The following is a 16,841-nucleotide window of genomic DNA, read 5'->3' as shown; positions in this document are numbered from 1 at the left end:
GGCAACGCTACACATAAAAAGAAAAAAATCAACAGTATGATCATTTCTGACTAGCTAACGATAGATGCTATATCTGTCAAAATATGCCAAGAACTGTTATATCAATTGGGAAGATATAAAAGCTGAAGCTAGATTGTGCTGCCAAAAAAAGAGCGTGTGGCAGTAGCAAAAGCATACATGGAAATTAACATACAATAAAGTCAAATAGGGGCAAATATTAAGACTCAAAACGGGAACAGAAAAGGTACTCTTTAAATACGTCCAGAGTGTACTACCAAATCTTCAGAATTGGTTACTTCAAACCAGTAGGACCAGAGAAGCAAAGAGATACTATTATCATTTTTCACATTTTCTCCATTGTTTGGATTCCATGTGTGTGAACATATATTACTTTAAAACTAAATGGTTATTAAAGTTGGATATTTTTTATTTAACATAGATTTCCAGAATCACCATACTCTTCCAAAAGTATTTACTATGTACTTTTACTTCACAGTAACATAAAAAATCTGATGATAATAGGCCTCTTTGGTAGCTTAGGCTAAAGCTACAGTTAAATGACACATTTTCTTGGGCTCCAAAAATCACTGAGGACTGTGACTGCAGCCAAAAAATTGAATGACTCTTGCTTCTTGGAAGAAAGATTGTGACAAACCTAGACAGTGTATTAAAGAGCAGAGACATCACTTTGCCAGCAAAGATCCATATAGTCAAAGCTATAGTTTTTCCAGTAGTCATGTGTGGATGTGAGAGTTTACAACCATAAAGAAGGCTGAGTGCCCAAGAACTGATGCTTTTGAAAAGTGGTGCTGGAGAAGACTCTCAAGAGTCCTTTGGGCAGCAAGGAGATCAAACCAGTCAATCCTAAAGGAAATAAACCCTGAATATTCACTGGGAGGACTGATGCTGAAGCTGAAGCTCTAATACTTTGGCCAGCTGATATAAAGAGCCAACTCACTAGAAAAGACCCCGATGCTGGGAAAGGTTGAGGGCAAGAGGAAAAGTTGGCAACAGAGGATGAGATATTTGGATGGCATCACTATCTCAACAGACAGTGAGCAAACTCTGGGAGATAGTGAAGGACAGGAAAGCCTGGTGTACTGCCATTTCTAGGGTGGCAAAGAATCAGAGATGACTTAATGACTGAAGAACAACAATAAGCATATACTTGGCATTACACAGCTTAATGTCAAGATAACTTAACCAAATGTTTACTATTTATCCAGATGCATGAATAGTGTAAGGCACAACCACAAAGACCTTATCTATAAATATGAAAGAAGGACAAATTAGATACATATGATATTACTTGGGCTTTCCTGATGGCTTAGATGGTAAGAATTTGGCCACAATGCAGGAGACCCAGGTTCAATCCCTGTGTCTGAAAGATCCCCTGGATAAGGAACTGGCAACCCACTCTAGTATTTCGCCTGAAGAATCTCATGGACAGAGGAGTCTGGCGGGCTATAGTCCATGGGGTTGAAAAGAGCTCGTGACTGAGCAACTAACACACATGATAAAACTTAAATTCATAACAAGTATTAACACAGTATAATATGAGAAATAATTTGAGAAAATAGTTGAAGATGATAAGAGCATTTTATGATTACTATATGTTCATGGAAGAGTTTAGAATAGAAGAGTTATTTCTCCCTAATTTGTCTTAAAAGTTTTCTGAAAAAAAATTTAAGAATTCAAAATTGCTTTTTTGGAAACTAGGTAATATTTTGGCGAGCTTCAGAGGATGATAGATTTGAATTTGAGGTTGAAAAGAAACATGAAGGCAGACACCAATTAGTTGCATAAAGAAATTATGATACAAGGACTGAGAACCCCATGATTACAGTCTATGGTAATTATCCTGTGGGCTTCCTGTAGAAAAGTCCACTCTCCTCTAGAAGCCAAACTTAGCATTTTTATGAATACCTGCATTTGTATAAATCATGTTGCAAGTGATTAAGTACCATTTACTCTCTAAACAGACAAGAACAGACAAGAAGAACAGAAGCAATACAGACTTAAGTTTAAAATAAAAGAAGACCAACATAAATGCCTTAATTTACCTCCTAGAAATTTAAGGATTTGATGCAATAGTGTAATTTGTGGCATAAATTCTTATGAAATCAGCACTCTGTAAGAGGAGCCACTATTTTTTAAAATTTATTTATTTTTAATTGGAGGATAACTTCTTTACAATATTCTGTTGGTTTCTGCTATACATCGACATGAATCAGCCATAGATATACATGTACCCTCTCTCTTGAAATTCCCTCCCACCTCCTACCCCACCCCACCCCACCCCTCTAGGTTGTCACAGAGCACAGGGTTTGAGCTCCCTGAGTCACACGGCAAATTCCCAATGGCTGCCTATTTTATATATGGTAATGTTTATGTTTCAGCACTACTCTGTCAGTTCATCCCACCCTCTCCTCCCCCTACTGTGTCCACAAGTCTGTTCTCTATGTCTGCGTCTCCATTTGCTGTCCTGCAAATAGGTTCATCAGTACCATCTCTCTAGATTCCATACACATGCATTAATATATGAGATTTGTTTTTGTCTTTCTAACTTACTTCGCTCTGTATAATAGGCTCTAAGTTCATCTATCTCATTAGAACTGACTGAAATGTGTTCCTTTTTATGGCTGAGTGATATCCCATTATGCATTGTACACAAACCTTCTTTATCATTCATCTGTCAGTGGACAGCTAGGTTGCCTGAGTGATATCCCTTTATACATTGTATACACAACTTCTTTATCCATTCATCTGTCAATGGATAGCTAGGTTGCTTCCATATCCTAGCTATTGTTAATAATGCTGCAGGATACATGCATCTCTTTCAATTATGGTTTTCTCAGGGTATATGCCCAGTAGTGGGATTCTTGGGTCATATATTAGTTCTATTACTAGCTTTTAGAGAATCTCCATTCTCTTGTCCTGATCAGTATGTCCTCCATACAGATATAGTGGCTGTGTCAATTTACATTCCCACCAACAGTAGAAGAGGGTTCCAATTTCTCCAAACCCTCTCCATAATTTATTGTTTATAGATTTTTGATGATGGCCATTCTGACCGTTTTGAAGTGATATCTCATTAAAGTTTTGATTTGTATTTCTCTAATAATGAGCAATGTTGAGCATCTTTTCCTGTGTTTATTAGCCATCTGTATATCTTCTTTGGAGAAATGTCTGTTTAGGTCTTCTGCCCATTTTTTGACTGGGTTGTTTGCTTTCCTGAAGTTTAGCTGTATGAGCGACTTATATATTCTGGAGATTAATCCTTTGTCAGTTGTTTCATTTGTAACTATTTTTTCCCATTCTGAAAGCTGTCATTTACTCTTGTTTATTGGTTCCTTTGCTGTGCAAAACTTTTCATTTTAATGAAGTCCTATTTGTTTATTTTTATTTGTATTTCCATTACTCTAGGTGGTGGGTCAAAGAGGATCTTGCTGCGATTTATGTCAAAGAGTGTTCTGTCTATGTCTTCCTCTAAGAGCTTTATAGTCTCTGGCCTTACATTTAAGTCTTTAATCCATTTTGAGTTTATTTATGTATAAGGTGTTAGAAAGTGTTCTAGTTTCATTTTTTCACATGCAGCAGTCCAGTTTTCCCAGTACCACTTAGACTAGCTGTCTTTTCATGAAAAGTATGAATTTATTTGTTATAGCTCCATGCTACCACCTAGAAAAGCATTTTTTTTCTCTTTGGGGCTGAAATAAGAAGATGTATAAATAATTCTGAATTTTGTGAACAAATCAAACATGTTTTAGTTGAAGACAGAAAGAAAAAACATATGGAATTATCTCTTCTATTCTCAAAATGAAGAAATGACAGGCAATGGCTTATTTTTTTATTGTTTAAAATATGGAGACAAACTCATCAAATAAATAGGTAAATATCCACTAAGGAGAAAAAGGATAGCTTAGAAAAAGTAAAAGCAAGAGAAAGAAAGAAATTGAAACTCTAGTTATGTAACCTATGAATACAGAGGCAAATACAGGTTATGAATCATGGGCTAGACTGATACAAACCTGGGAGCCAGATCTGTACCCTCTTCCCATGAAAAGGGAAAGAAATAAACTATCAGACTACAGCCTAGCACAAGTGAAAAGTTAGTTGTGTGCGGCATGAATATGAGGCATCACACAGCCTGAGTTTTAAGCCAAACGTTTACCATGTTCAAGTTATGTACCTTATAAACCTAGAGAAGAAATAAACACAAAGCAGTCACATAGACAGTTACAAATACATTTAGGGTGAGTTTACAGAAAAGATTTTAAAAAGAACAAAAGCACAAGCATTACTGCATTGCAGGCAGGTTCTTTACCATGTGAGCCACCATAGAGGTCATATTGCTGGTGCAACAAATATTTATTACGTACCTACTAAATGCTATATGGAGAAGGAAATGGCAACCCACTCCAGTATTCTTGCCTGGAGAATCCCATGGACGGAGGAGCCTGGTGGGCTACAGTCCATGGGGTCGCAAAGAGTCGGACACGACTGAGCGACTTCACTTCACTATATGCCTAAATGTTGAGACTGATAAAAAAAAATGATTATTATAAAGGTAGTTAACAAATCAGCACCTTCATGGAGCAAACATTATGTACCAGCAGAAGTAAAATCAAACACACAATAAACAGATAAAATGTAAGAGAGTTCACTGCTTTCAACAGGAGAGAATTGGAACCCAGAAAATTAAGTTAAAAATTTAAGAAAAATGTTAAAAGACTTGTTTAAATATCTGGTGGTGGTCCAGTGATTAAGACTCTGTGCTTAGAGGGAGTGTGGCTTTGTACCTGGTCGAGGAACTAAGATACCACATATCATGTGGCATAGCCAATAAATAAAAAGTAACCATTTAAAAATAAATAAACATATCAAAGAAATTTAAAAAAGCATTTTTATGAAAGTGATAAGTGATTATAAAACAGCAGACAGGAAAAAGGATAAATTAATAATTTGGAAATACAAAAATAGAGTTGTTAGGAAAACTTTTAAATCCTTCAAACTACAGGGTAAATCTCAAAGAAATGTAACCACAAAATTAATAAGCTAGAAAATGGAACTAAGGGAATCTCCCAGAAACTAAAGCAGAGAAAAAGAGAGAGACATTAAGAGACATGAGGAGCTCATATATCTGCCAAATTTCAGAATACAAAAAATAGAAAGACTACAAAGAGGTAATATTTGAGGATATGAGAGCTGAAACTTTCCCAGAACTAATTATGTGAATGGTCACATTAAAAAAAAAAAAAAAAGTCCACCAAATGCCTAATCCACATCTCTACACGTTATGAACTTTGCTACTGTTAGCAGCAATTAAAATATATTTTAGTAAAAATTATTTCCTATAAGAGCCTGATTTTCTGTAAGGAAACTTTGCTACTTGGATGGATGACAGATTTATTATTCCTAGAAATATATGACAGAAATCAGACAATAAGTATATACAGATAGCTGTAGGAAAAATACCTTGTATTCATTATATGTCTTTTCAGACTATCACTCAAGAGTTAGGATGAATTAAAGACATCTTTATAAATCAAGGACACAGAAATTTTAGTTTCACATTGAATATATGCATATATATATACATATATAAAGTGTACATTTCACCAAGGAGACATTAACTATGTGGTAAGGTGCAGAAATAAACCTTACAAAAATTCCAAATAATTGATATTCTAAGACTGTCTTCTCTTACCACAGTCCTATGAAGTTCAATAATAGAAATTAACAAAACTAAAACAAACCAAAAAGAGAAAAAAACTCCCAAATATTCAAAGCCATAAGAGTCACATCTAAATAATCCAGTAATCCATAAGTTTGGAGAAGAAAATCATATTACATTGACCAGGACCTCTGGAAATTAATGATTTAAGTGGGAGTAGTGAGAGTGGTGGAGAAGGAAATGGCAACCCACTCCAGTGTTCCTACCTGGAGAATTCCAGGGACAGGGGAGCCTGGTGGGCTGCCGTCTATGGGGTTGCACAGAGTCGGACATGACTGAAGCGACTTGGCAGCAGCAGCAGCAGCAGTGAGAGTGGCCAAAGAATTGATGCTTTTGAACTGTGGTGTTGGAGAAGACTCTTGAGAGTCCCTTGGACTGCAAGGAGATCCAACCAGTCCATTCTGAAGGAGATCAACCCTGGGATTTCTTTGGAAGGAATGATGCTAAAGCTGAAACTTCAGTACTTTGGCCACCTCATGCGAAGAGTTGACTCATTGGAAAAGACTCTGATGCTGGGAGGGATTGGGGGCAGGAGGAGAAGGGGACGACGGAGGATGAGATGGCTGGATGGCATCACTGACTTGATGGACGTGAGTCTGAGTGAACTCCGGGAGTTGGTGATGGACAGGGAGGCCTGGTATGCTGTGATTCATGGGGTCACAAAGAGTCGGACACGACTGAGTGACTGAACTGAACTGAACTGACTGAGAGTGGAAAACCTGTATGCAGGACAAGAAGCAATAGTTAGAACCAAACACGGAAGAACAAATTGGTTCAAAATAGGGAAAGGAGTACATAAAGGCTGTATATCGTCACCCTGCTTATGTAACTTACATGCAGAGTACTTCATGTGAAATGCCAGACTGCATAAAGCTCAAACTGGAATCAAGATTCTGAGGAGAAATATCAATAACTTCAGATAAACAGATGATACCACCTTAATGACAGAAAACAAAGAGGAACTAAAGAACCTCTTGATGAAAGTGAAAGAGAAGAGTGAAGAAGCTAGCTTAAGACTCAACATTCAGAAAACTAAGATCATGGCATCTGGAACCATCACTTCATAAGAAATAGATGGGGAAAAAGTAGAAACAGTGACAGATTCTATTTTGGGGGGCCCCAAAATCACTGTAGATGGTGAAAGCAGCTGTGAAATTAGCAGATGCTTGCTTCTTGGAAGGAAAGCTATGACAAACCTCAACAGCATATTAAAAAGCAAAGACATCACTTGGTCAACAAAGGTCTGTATATTCAAAGCTATGGTTTTTCCAGTAGTCATGTCAGATGTGAGTTGGATCATAAGTGTCAAAGAACTGATGCTTTCGAATTGCGGTGTTGGAGAAGATTCCTGACAGTCCCTTGGACAGCAAGGAGATCAAACCAGTCAATTCTAAAGGAAATCAACCCTGAATATTCATTGGAAGGACTGATGCTGAAGCTGAAATGTCAATACTTTGGCCACCTGATATGAAGAGAAGACTCATTGGAAAAGATCATGATGCTGGGAAGGATTGAGGGCAGAAGAAGGGGTGACAAAGGATGAGATGGTTGGACAGTATCATGGACTCAGTGGACATGAGTTTGAGCAAACTCTGGAAGGCAATGAAGGACAGGTAAGCCTGGTGTGCTGCAGTCCATGGGGGTCACAAAGTGTCGGACATGACGGAGAGCCTGAACAACAGCCACAAGTGAGAGTGGGCATTGCTTTTTAAAATGCTTCTGAAGTTAAAAATTAAGCACCACTTTTTGCATTCAGTTGTGGAAGATACACACAAGTAGGTTAAGTAAAATTCTCTTCTACTCAATACACACACATACACAAACACACACTGACACTTTTATGTGTCTACAACACTGAATGACTTCCCTGTATCTATTGAGATGATGACGAATTCTACTAACAGAGTGATGAATTTACAGTGATCAAGTCCCTGGTGAATTTAAGGTTCTTACTTTGTCACAGAAAGAATTCAGAGATGAGACAGGGAGGTTCAGGAAGTAAAGTGAAGATTTATTTAAGCAAGAATACACTCTTAGAGGGAAAGCCAGCAGACAGGCGAGTGGTTTCTATCCTGGGTTTTTTGGCAAGCCAGTTATGAGGGAAATGCAAATGAAAGGTTGGAATATTCATTGGGGATGAAGGAGTTTAAGGTTGTACTCCCTGATTTTCATCTCAGCTCTATCTTCCTGGGGGGAGGAGGGGTTTTCATTTTCTTTTAGCTCAGATTGGAAGTGTCACAGTGTTGGCGCCTAATGGGTACTTCTTATATGCAAGGCTAATTTTATTATAATAAGAATACAATGAGCTAAAGTTTACATTCAGAGGCAGGAGATTCCAATCTTTGCCCAACTTTCTTTGTCTGTCTCCAGGAAATTTATCACCCAAAATGTGTGGCTTCCTGTCAATCTGGTTTCCTGTTTTTCTTTGTCTGCCCATAGACCCCCACTGTTTAAACATGTGTGATTTCTTTCCACCTGGTCCCTGCCCCCATTTCTCTGCTCATATCTAGCTATCTACCTGCTGTAACAAAAAGGTAGTATAAAAAGTATGTCAAAACTTTCTTGCATAAATATTATTAGTTCTGATGTGGGTCGTCACAGGTATATGACCAGATTGTGTTTACTTATCTGAATGGATGTTTCTAGACTCCAGAAACATTGAACTGCTCTCTCACAAATCAATCAGAGAAGTAAGCACAAGCTGATCATATACCTGTGACCCTCTCCCTGAACTGTCATTAAAAACCCTTCTTCAAAAGCCACCATGGAATTTGGTTTCTTTGAGCATGAGCTGTCCATTCTTAATGCTTGGAGCAAATTGGGCACATGGCAATAAATGCTGTAAACTGTGTTTAGAATGGGCATCAAAATTTATCTCTACCTTTCTAACAGAGGAAAGTCTTTCATGACTTCCAAATTATACATCAACCAATTGATTTTGGCCCAATTCTTTCAAAGTAAGGAATCTCTTAAAAAGTGTGAACAGCTGAGTACATACTGACATAGAGTAAGACTCAGAGTTACTGTTCAGTTCAGTTTCATCGAGTCGTTCAGTTGTGTCTGACTCTTTGTGCCCCCATGGACCACAGCACACCAGGCATCCCTATTCATCACCAACTCCCATAGCTGACTCAAACTTATGTCTATCAAGTCAGAGATGCCATCCAACCATCTCATCCTCTGTGGTCCCCTTCTCCTCCTGCCTTCAATCTTTCCCACCATCACGGTCTTTTCCAGTGACTCAGTTTTTCACATCAGGTGGCCAAAGTGGTGGAGTTTCAGCTTCACCATCAGTCCTTCCAATGAATATTCAGGACCAATTTCCTTTAGGATGGACTGGTTGCATCTCCTTGCAGTCCAAGAGACTCTTAAGAGTCTTCCCCAACACCACAGTTCAAAAGCATCAATTCTTCACTGCTCACCTTTCTTTACAGTCCAACTCTCACATCCATACATGACTACTGGAAAAATCATAGCCTTGACTAGATGGACCTCTGTTAGAAAAGTAATGTCTGTTTTTTAATATGCTGTCTAGGTTGCTCATAGCTTTTCTTCCAAGGAGCAAGCATCTTTTAATTTAATGACTTCAGTCACTATCTTCAGTGATTTGGGAGCCCAAAAAATAAAAGTCTCTCACTGTTTCCATTGTTTCCCCAACTATTTGTCATGAAGTAATGGGACCAGATGCCATGATCTTAGTGTTCTGAATGTTGAGTTTTAAGCCAATTTTTTCACTCTCCTCTTTCACTTCCATCAAGAGGCTGTTTAGTTCCTCTTCATTTTCTGCCATAAGTGTGGTATCATCTGCATATCTGAGGTTACTGATATTTCTCCTGGCAATCTTGATTCCAACTTGTGCTTCATCTAGTCTGGCATTTCACATGATGTACTCTGCATATAAGTTAAATAAGCAGGGTGACAATATACAGTCTTGATGTACTCCTTTCCTGATTTGGAACCAGTCTGTTGTTCCATGTCCAGTTCTAAATGTTACTTCTTGACCTGCATACAGAATTCTCTGGAGGCAGGTGAAATGGTCTGGTATTCCCATCGCTTTATGAAATTTCCAGTTGTTGTGATCCACACAGTCAATAAAGCAGAATAGATGTTTTTTAGGAAATATCTTGCTTTTTCTATGATCCAGTGGACGTTGGCAATTTGATCTCTGGTTCCTCTGCTTTTTCTAAATCGAGCTTGAACATCTGGAAGTTCACAGTTCACATACTGTTGAAGCCTGGCTTGGAGAATTTTGAAGGCACTGGTCATTGCAGATACCCTCTTCCAACAACACAAGAGAAGACTCTGCACATGGAGATCACCAGATGGTCAATACTGAAATCAAATTGATTATATTCTTTGCAGCCAAAGATAGAGAAGCTCTATACAGTCAGCAAAAACAAGACTGGGAGCTAACTGTGGCTCAGGTCATGAATTTCTTATTGCCAAATTCAGACATAAACTGAAGAAAGTAGGGGAAACCACTAGACCATTCACATATGACCTAAATCAAATCCCTTATGATTATACAGTAGAAGTGACTAATAGATTCGAGGGATTAGATCTGAGAGACAGTGTTCCTGAAGAACTATAGATTGAGGTTCATGACATTGTATAGGAAGCAGTGATCAACACCATCCTCAAGAAAAAGAAATGCAAAAAGGCAAAAATGGTTGTTTGAGGAGGCCTTACAAATAGCTGAGAAAAGAAGACAAGTGAAAAGCAAAGGAGAAAAGGAAAGATATACCCATTTGAATGCAGAGTTCCAAAGAATAGCAGGAGAGATAAGAAAGCATTCCTCAGTGATCAATGCAAACTAATAGAGAAAAACAACAGAATGGGAAAAACTAGAGATCTCTTCAAGAAAATTAGAGATACCAAGGGAACATTTATCCAAAGATGGGCACAATAAAGGACAGAAATGGTATGGACCTAACAGAAGCAGAAGATATTAAGAAGAGTGGCAAAAATACACAGAAAAACTACACAAAAAAGATATTAATGACCCAGATAACCATGATGGTTATATGATCTCTCACCTTGAACCAGACATCTTTGAATGCAAAGTTGAGTGGGCCTTAGAAGTGTCATTACAAACAAACCTAGTGGAGGTGATGGAATTCCAGTTGAGCTATTTCAAATCCTGAAAGCTGATGTTGTGAAAGTGCTGTACTCAATATATCAACAAATTTGGAAAAGTCAGCAGTGGCCACAGGACTGGAAAAGGTCAGTTTTCATTCCAATCCAAAAGAATTTCTATATTTTTATTTAACAATTTCATTTGGAATCTGGTTGACTGATTATACTTGTATTCCAGGAGAGCACAATGCACTGAAGTGTTCTTGCCTTAGTGTCTTGTTGGTCCCATGTCTGAGATTACATACAAGCCAGATCTCATGTCTTTACTTTCCTAAATTATACATCTAGATGATATAGGATTTTTTTTAATTTCTCAAAGATTTGGAAACTTAAAGTGCACAAAATATATGGTCATATCTCTATTATACAGTTTTATAGTCTAAAACTGGCATTTCCTATATGTGTTTAACTTTGCATGATACACACAAAATGGAGAAAAATCACTACATTAAAAGAGCCAGCATGATTGAAATGTCAGAGTCAGTAGCCTATGATGTAAAAATTGTAGTCATTGAGGTATAAATTCAGGAATATCTATGAATAATTACTACAGAAAGAAGCAAAGACTATTCCCTTTGGATGTGAATATTCACAGAGAATAACATGGTAATCTATTTGCTAAAGCAAATGATAATACAAAAGGTATTCTTCTTACAGTTTATATGTCTGGTCTGCTAAATATGACAGGTTAATATTTTTTATTGTATGGAAAATTTTTATGAGATGCTAAAAACAATGCACTTTAAAGAAAGAGTCTAGGAAATTTAATTACCTAATTAAGAGGCATTAAATTTGAATAAGTTTAGACAAAAGGAGAGAAATTATTTCAAAGGTGCTGCTTGCAAATATTTATGTAAAGACAGTTTCCCAGTCATTAAACTATTTTTAATGAGCGTGTAAGAGAAAAACCTATATGAAGGTCAAGCTCCTTGAAGAAATATAATTCCTTAAAGGCTTTGATTTAAATCTGTAGTTTGGGCTTTCTCCATAAAAAAATGAAAGTTCAGACACATGAAATATATGTTCTCAACCACACTCAAGTGTACCACATTTACTACTGAGAAAGTCAACACATAAGATGCACAGCAACTGGGAAGTGAAATGCCATGCCTGTGTTCACTTTTACACCACCCTTATGGCAGAAAGTGAAGAGGAACTAAAAAGCCTCTTGATGAAAGTGAAAGTGGAGAGTTAAAAGGTTGGCCTAAAGCTCAACATTCAGGAAACGAAGATCATGGCATCCACTCCCATCACTTCATGGGAAATAGATGGGGAAACAGTGCAAACAGTGTCAGACTTTATTTTTGGGGGCTCCAAAATCACTGCAGATGGTGACTGCAGCCATGAAATTAAAAGACACTTACTCCTTGGAAGAAAAGTTATGACCAACCTAGATAGTATATTCAAAAGCAGAGACATTACTTTGCCAACAAAGTTCTGTCTAGTCAAGGCTATGGTTTTTCCTGTGGTCATGTATGGATGTGAGAGTTGGACTATGAAGAAGGCTGAGTGCCGAAAAATTGATGCTTTTGAACTGTGGTGTTGGAGAAGACTCTTGAGAGTCCCTTGGACTGCAAGGAGATCCAACCAGTCCATTCTGAAGGAGATCAGCCCTGGGATTTCTTTGGAAGGAATGATGCTAAAGCTGAAACTCCAATACTTTGGCCACCTCATGCGAAGAGCTGACTCACTGGAAAAGACTCTGATGCTGGGAAGGATTGGGGGCAGGAGGAGAAGGGGACGACAGAGAATGAGATGGCTAGATGGCATCACTGACTCGATGGACGTGAATCTGAGTGAACTCTGGGAGTTGGTGATGGACAGGGAGGCCTGGCGTGCTCCAATTCATGGGGTCGCAAAGAGTCGGACACAACTGAGCGACTGAACTGACCTGAACTGAATAGAGCAACACTCACACACACAGCAATCTTCAGCCCCACTTTGTATGTTCATGCTCAGAAATGGCATCTTAGCTTTCTGCTCTCCCTCTTACTCTCCCCCAAAATGGTGCACTTGGGATGATTTGCAATTTGGCCTACAGGCTGTAGTTTGCAAATCTCTGCTCTATGTTCTTAACATTGCTTTTGTTATTGTTGAATTTTAATGAAATATATGTATGTTCCAAATTAGCAAGTGTTTATTGTGAAGTGAAGTGAAGTTGCTCAGTCGTGTCCGACTCTTTGCAGCCCCATGGACTGTAGCATACCAGGCTCCTCGGTCCATGGGATTCTCCAGGCAAGAGTACTGGAGTGGGTTGCCATTTCCTTCTCCAGGGGATCTTCCCGACCCAGGGATTGAACCTGGGTCTCCCGCATTGTAGGCAGACGCTTTACTGTCTGAGCTACCTTTAATAAAAATGGTATTCTATGGGCAAGCTAATTTGGTAAAATCCAAGTTACCCAATCAGCCCTGACACACACAAATTCAGCTATCGTAGCTTCCCACATGCATTTTAAAAGAGCAAATTCAATATATTTTGAAATAACAGTTCATTTCAGGCACAGTTCACAACTACAACCACTATGGGTCAAGATATTATTGCATCTGTAAATTAAAAATAAACAATGATAGCACTGTGTTTGTTAAGCTGAAGAAAGAGTATTTGGCTTACCTTAATAATGTAACTCTATCTACAAATCATTCTCTGAATCTTGCAGAATTTATTTTCTTGAAGGTATCCATCATGTGTTTCTTCCCTATTTTTTAAAAAAATACTTTAATGAAATTAAGAAGTATTAATCCATTCATACTTTTTTGTTTTGTAATTTTTTACTGGCATAATTACATATACAAATTTAATACATTAAAATTTCCCTATATTTCTTTTCCTGCTCTTATCTGCTTCATTTCATGATTATTACAAAAATAGCTTTATTATATAAGGAATACTATAAGACAGTCCACTTTGAGGATAACTCACCATATATACAGCATTGTTCCATGGGTTTATTGAGCAAGCATATGCATTTTGAACATTTATTTACTCAGTAAAATATTTAAATGTTTTCAGAGGTAAAAATGCATTAAGATAAAATTAATCTGAGAAATGAACAAAGTGTTAACAATATATTAGAAAAAGTTCAGAGAACACGAAGGTTGAAATCTTCACATTCAAAGATTATTCAGGCCTAATCAGATAAAATCTGGAGAAGGCAATGGCACCCCACTCCAGTACTGTTGCCTGGAAATTCCCATGGACGGAGGAGCCTGGTAGGCTGCAGTCCATGGGGTCGCTAAGAGTCGGACACGACTGAGCGATTTCACTTTCACTTTCATGCACTGGAGAAGGAAATGGCAACCCACTCCAAGATTCTTGCCTGGAGAATCCCAGGGATGGGAGAGCCCGGTGGGCTGCCGTCTATGGGGTCGCACAGAGTCGGACAGGACTGACGCGACTTAGCAGCAGCAGCAGCAATCAGATAAAATCAGTAATGAGAACTTTCACAAGATTAATAAAATGCAAATAATAAGCAAGCTGCAATCATGGTAAAAGAACATAGTTTAGGAAATGTGTATTGTAGCTATGACAACAGATGAGTTTGAATACTGGCCTCATTACCAATTACCTGCCTGATATAAAAGTGAATTTCCTCAAAAGAAGTTGGCTTTCATATAAATCTAGTCTTTTCAAACATATTATAAAGTCAGAAGGGAGACTTCTGTTAAAATCTGATTCTTGTATTATCTATTGCTTTGGTCTCTCGAGAGATGAATCACTGGACTCATTATCATATATCTAAGAAAAATAGGATGACTAATTCGTTTGAAAGGAAACACAATAATGAAAACAAATTCCTTTATTATCGTCACATTCTTTAGCATTCAAACTATTATATGGCTTTAGAGATGTTAATAACATGTAGTTTAAATAATTCATCAAACCTATATTGAGAATTGACTAGGTCTGAGCAAGAAATACCAACACATTTTTTCCAAGTCCATTCTTCAACAAAAAGTAAAAAGAGGGCAGGGAACTAAATGATAGAGTGAGGAGAAAAGAAAAGAGAATGGAAATGTAGATTACCTCACAGGATCTCAACTGCAAAGTGTGTGGTGCATAAAAGTTAACTAAATTCTATCATTTTGCTGTCAGAGCAAAATGTCTCCTTGTTTTAGAAAACTTTGACTTTACAAGCATAGTGTCTTTACCAATAAATATCTATATTGTTTCTGATCTTCTTAACTGCTTGTTCTTTAACAAGATTTATGAACCTCTTCCTCCGTTACACAACAGCTGTCTTACATGTGCCATTCACTGATTAAACACAAATCTCAAGAACTGTCATACCAAGAGGTTTGAGTATTGCCAGTCTGGGCTAAAATGCTAAGATAATTCCAGAGTTCTTTCATCACTGAAAAAAATAACTAAATGCATAACATATATTTCCTCCAAATATTTTAAAATTATGGGCTTTGAATGATTTTGAAAAAATCCCTACAATTATGAATGCCCTGGTACAGTAAAAGAAGTGAACTAATCAGAAAACTTGGACTGTAATTCCAGTAAGCCATCTAAATTTATTAAACCAGTTTCTTAAAATAAGCAAATGATACCTACACTCAAGACTGTTTGAGAAAATGAATTTACATACAAAGAGAGATTGAGCAAGAAGAAATGGTTTTTTAAAGATAAATTCTCAACATAAATAGATTCATTAGATTGGTGTATATCTAAACATAATTTAGGAAAAGTATTTTCCATCTATGGCTGCTTAAATTGTGCTTAAACATTCACCAGTGGCCAATTTTCTTCCCCCCAAATTATTACAAATTACACAAAAATTTCTACAATGATTTTGATGAGTCTCTTTAGAAAGATTTCCTTATTCTAAATATGACATTATGTGACTATAAATCTGAACCATTACAAAGTAAATATGATTCATGAGTTGGTTGTTTCGGGAAAAGTTTCAGAAGGGTGTTTTGAAGTCAAAGACAAAAAAACCCTCAAAAGCTTGCAACTATGATTAAATATCCTGTGAAACATATATAATTTGTGGAGAATTCAATGATACAGTAATTCTTTGGGTTTGTTTTTAACACTCAATGTTGTATATTCTGTACAATGTTCAGAATACAAATGTACAAAAAGTTGTTTTATTTTTAACAATTAATGCATGTATATGTTACCTTATAAAATTTGTAATGAAAAATAACAGCTTCTTCCCTATCCCTCCCCGCACACATCAACATAAGGCCCAGTCCCACCAGCCAGAGGCAATAATTTGTATTTCTTGCTTTTGTTGGTTACTTCCACAAATCTAAGTACTATGTTCCTGTCTAATTCTGCTATCCAGGGAATATATACCAGTTGGTGCTACTTAGCAGTGTTTTGGTTTTTCTCACCCAAGCAGCCAGTTTTCCTTTCAGGCTTAGTGACTGTGATTCCCTTTTTCCTGTTTGAGGAAAGGATTATGTTGATTACAGGGGTATCTAGCAGTCATCAGGCCTCTCTCTCAACTGAGAAGCTTGCTGGGAGCTCTATGTACACAACTTAGGGGTATGGACTAACTTCTTTGGAGTATATGTATCGTAGTGGTCCCACAATAGTCAGGCTGTATGTAGAGGACTATTTTGGAGTGCCAATGTCCACTTTAGTAACCTCAGCTCTCCTTAAGAAGGTTAGCCATTTCCTTTACAGAAGAGCCCTCTGATTTTCTTGTCCAGGTACATACACACCGAAGTTGTTCAGTGCTTGGGGTACAAAATGCTAGAGGATACAGGAATAGCATCTCACACAAGGATTCCATAACACATCTTTAATTATCTGCCTACTTCAGCTGCTCTTCTCATATCTACACCCGGTACCTGCCTCTGGGGTTCCACCTAGAGTCACCTGGTAATACCTCTAAAAGCTTCATAGGGTCATATTATTCTTAAATAGTTTTTTTTTTTTTTTTTGGTACCATGTTGAATCTACTTCCCAGCTCATATTCACTTTCCAACTTCTACAGACTTGCTGCTGTCT

This window comes from Capricornis sumatraensis, chromosome 17 (genome assembly GCF_032405125.1).
Source record: "Capricornis sumatraensis isolate serow.1 chromosome 17, serow.2, whole genome shotgun sequence".
Taxonomy (NCBI): domain Eukaryota; kingdom Metazoa; phylum Chordata; class Mammalia; order Artiodactyla; family Bovidae; genus Capricornis; species Capricornis sumatraensis.
This window is presented reverse-complemented; position numbering follows the sequence as displayed.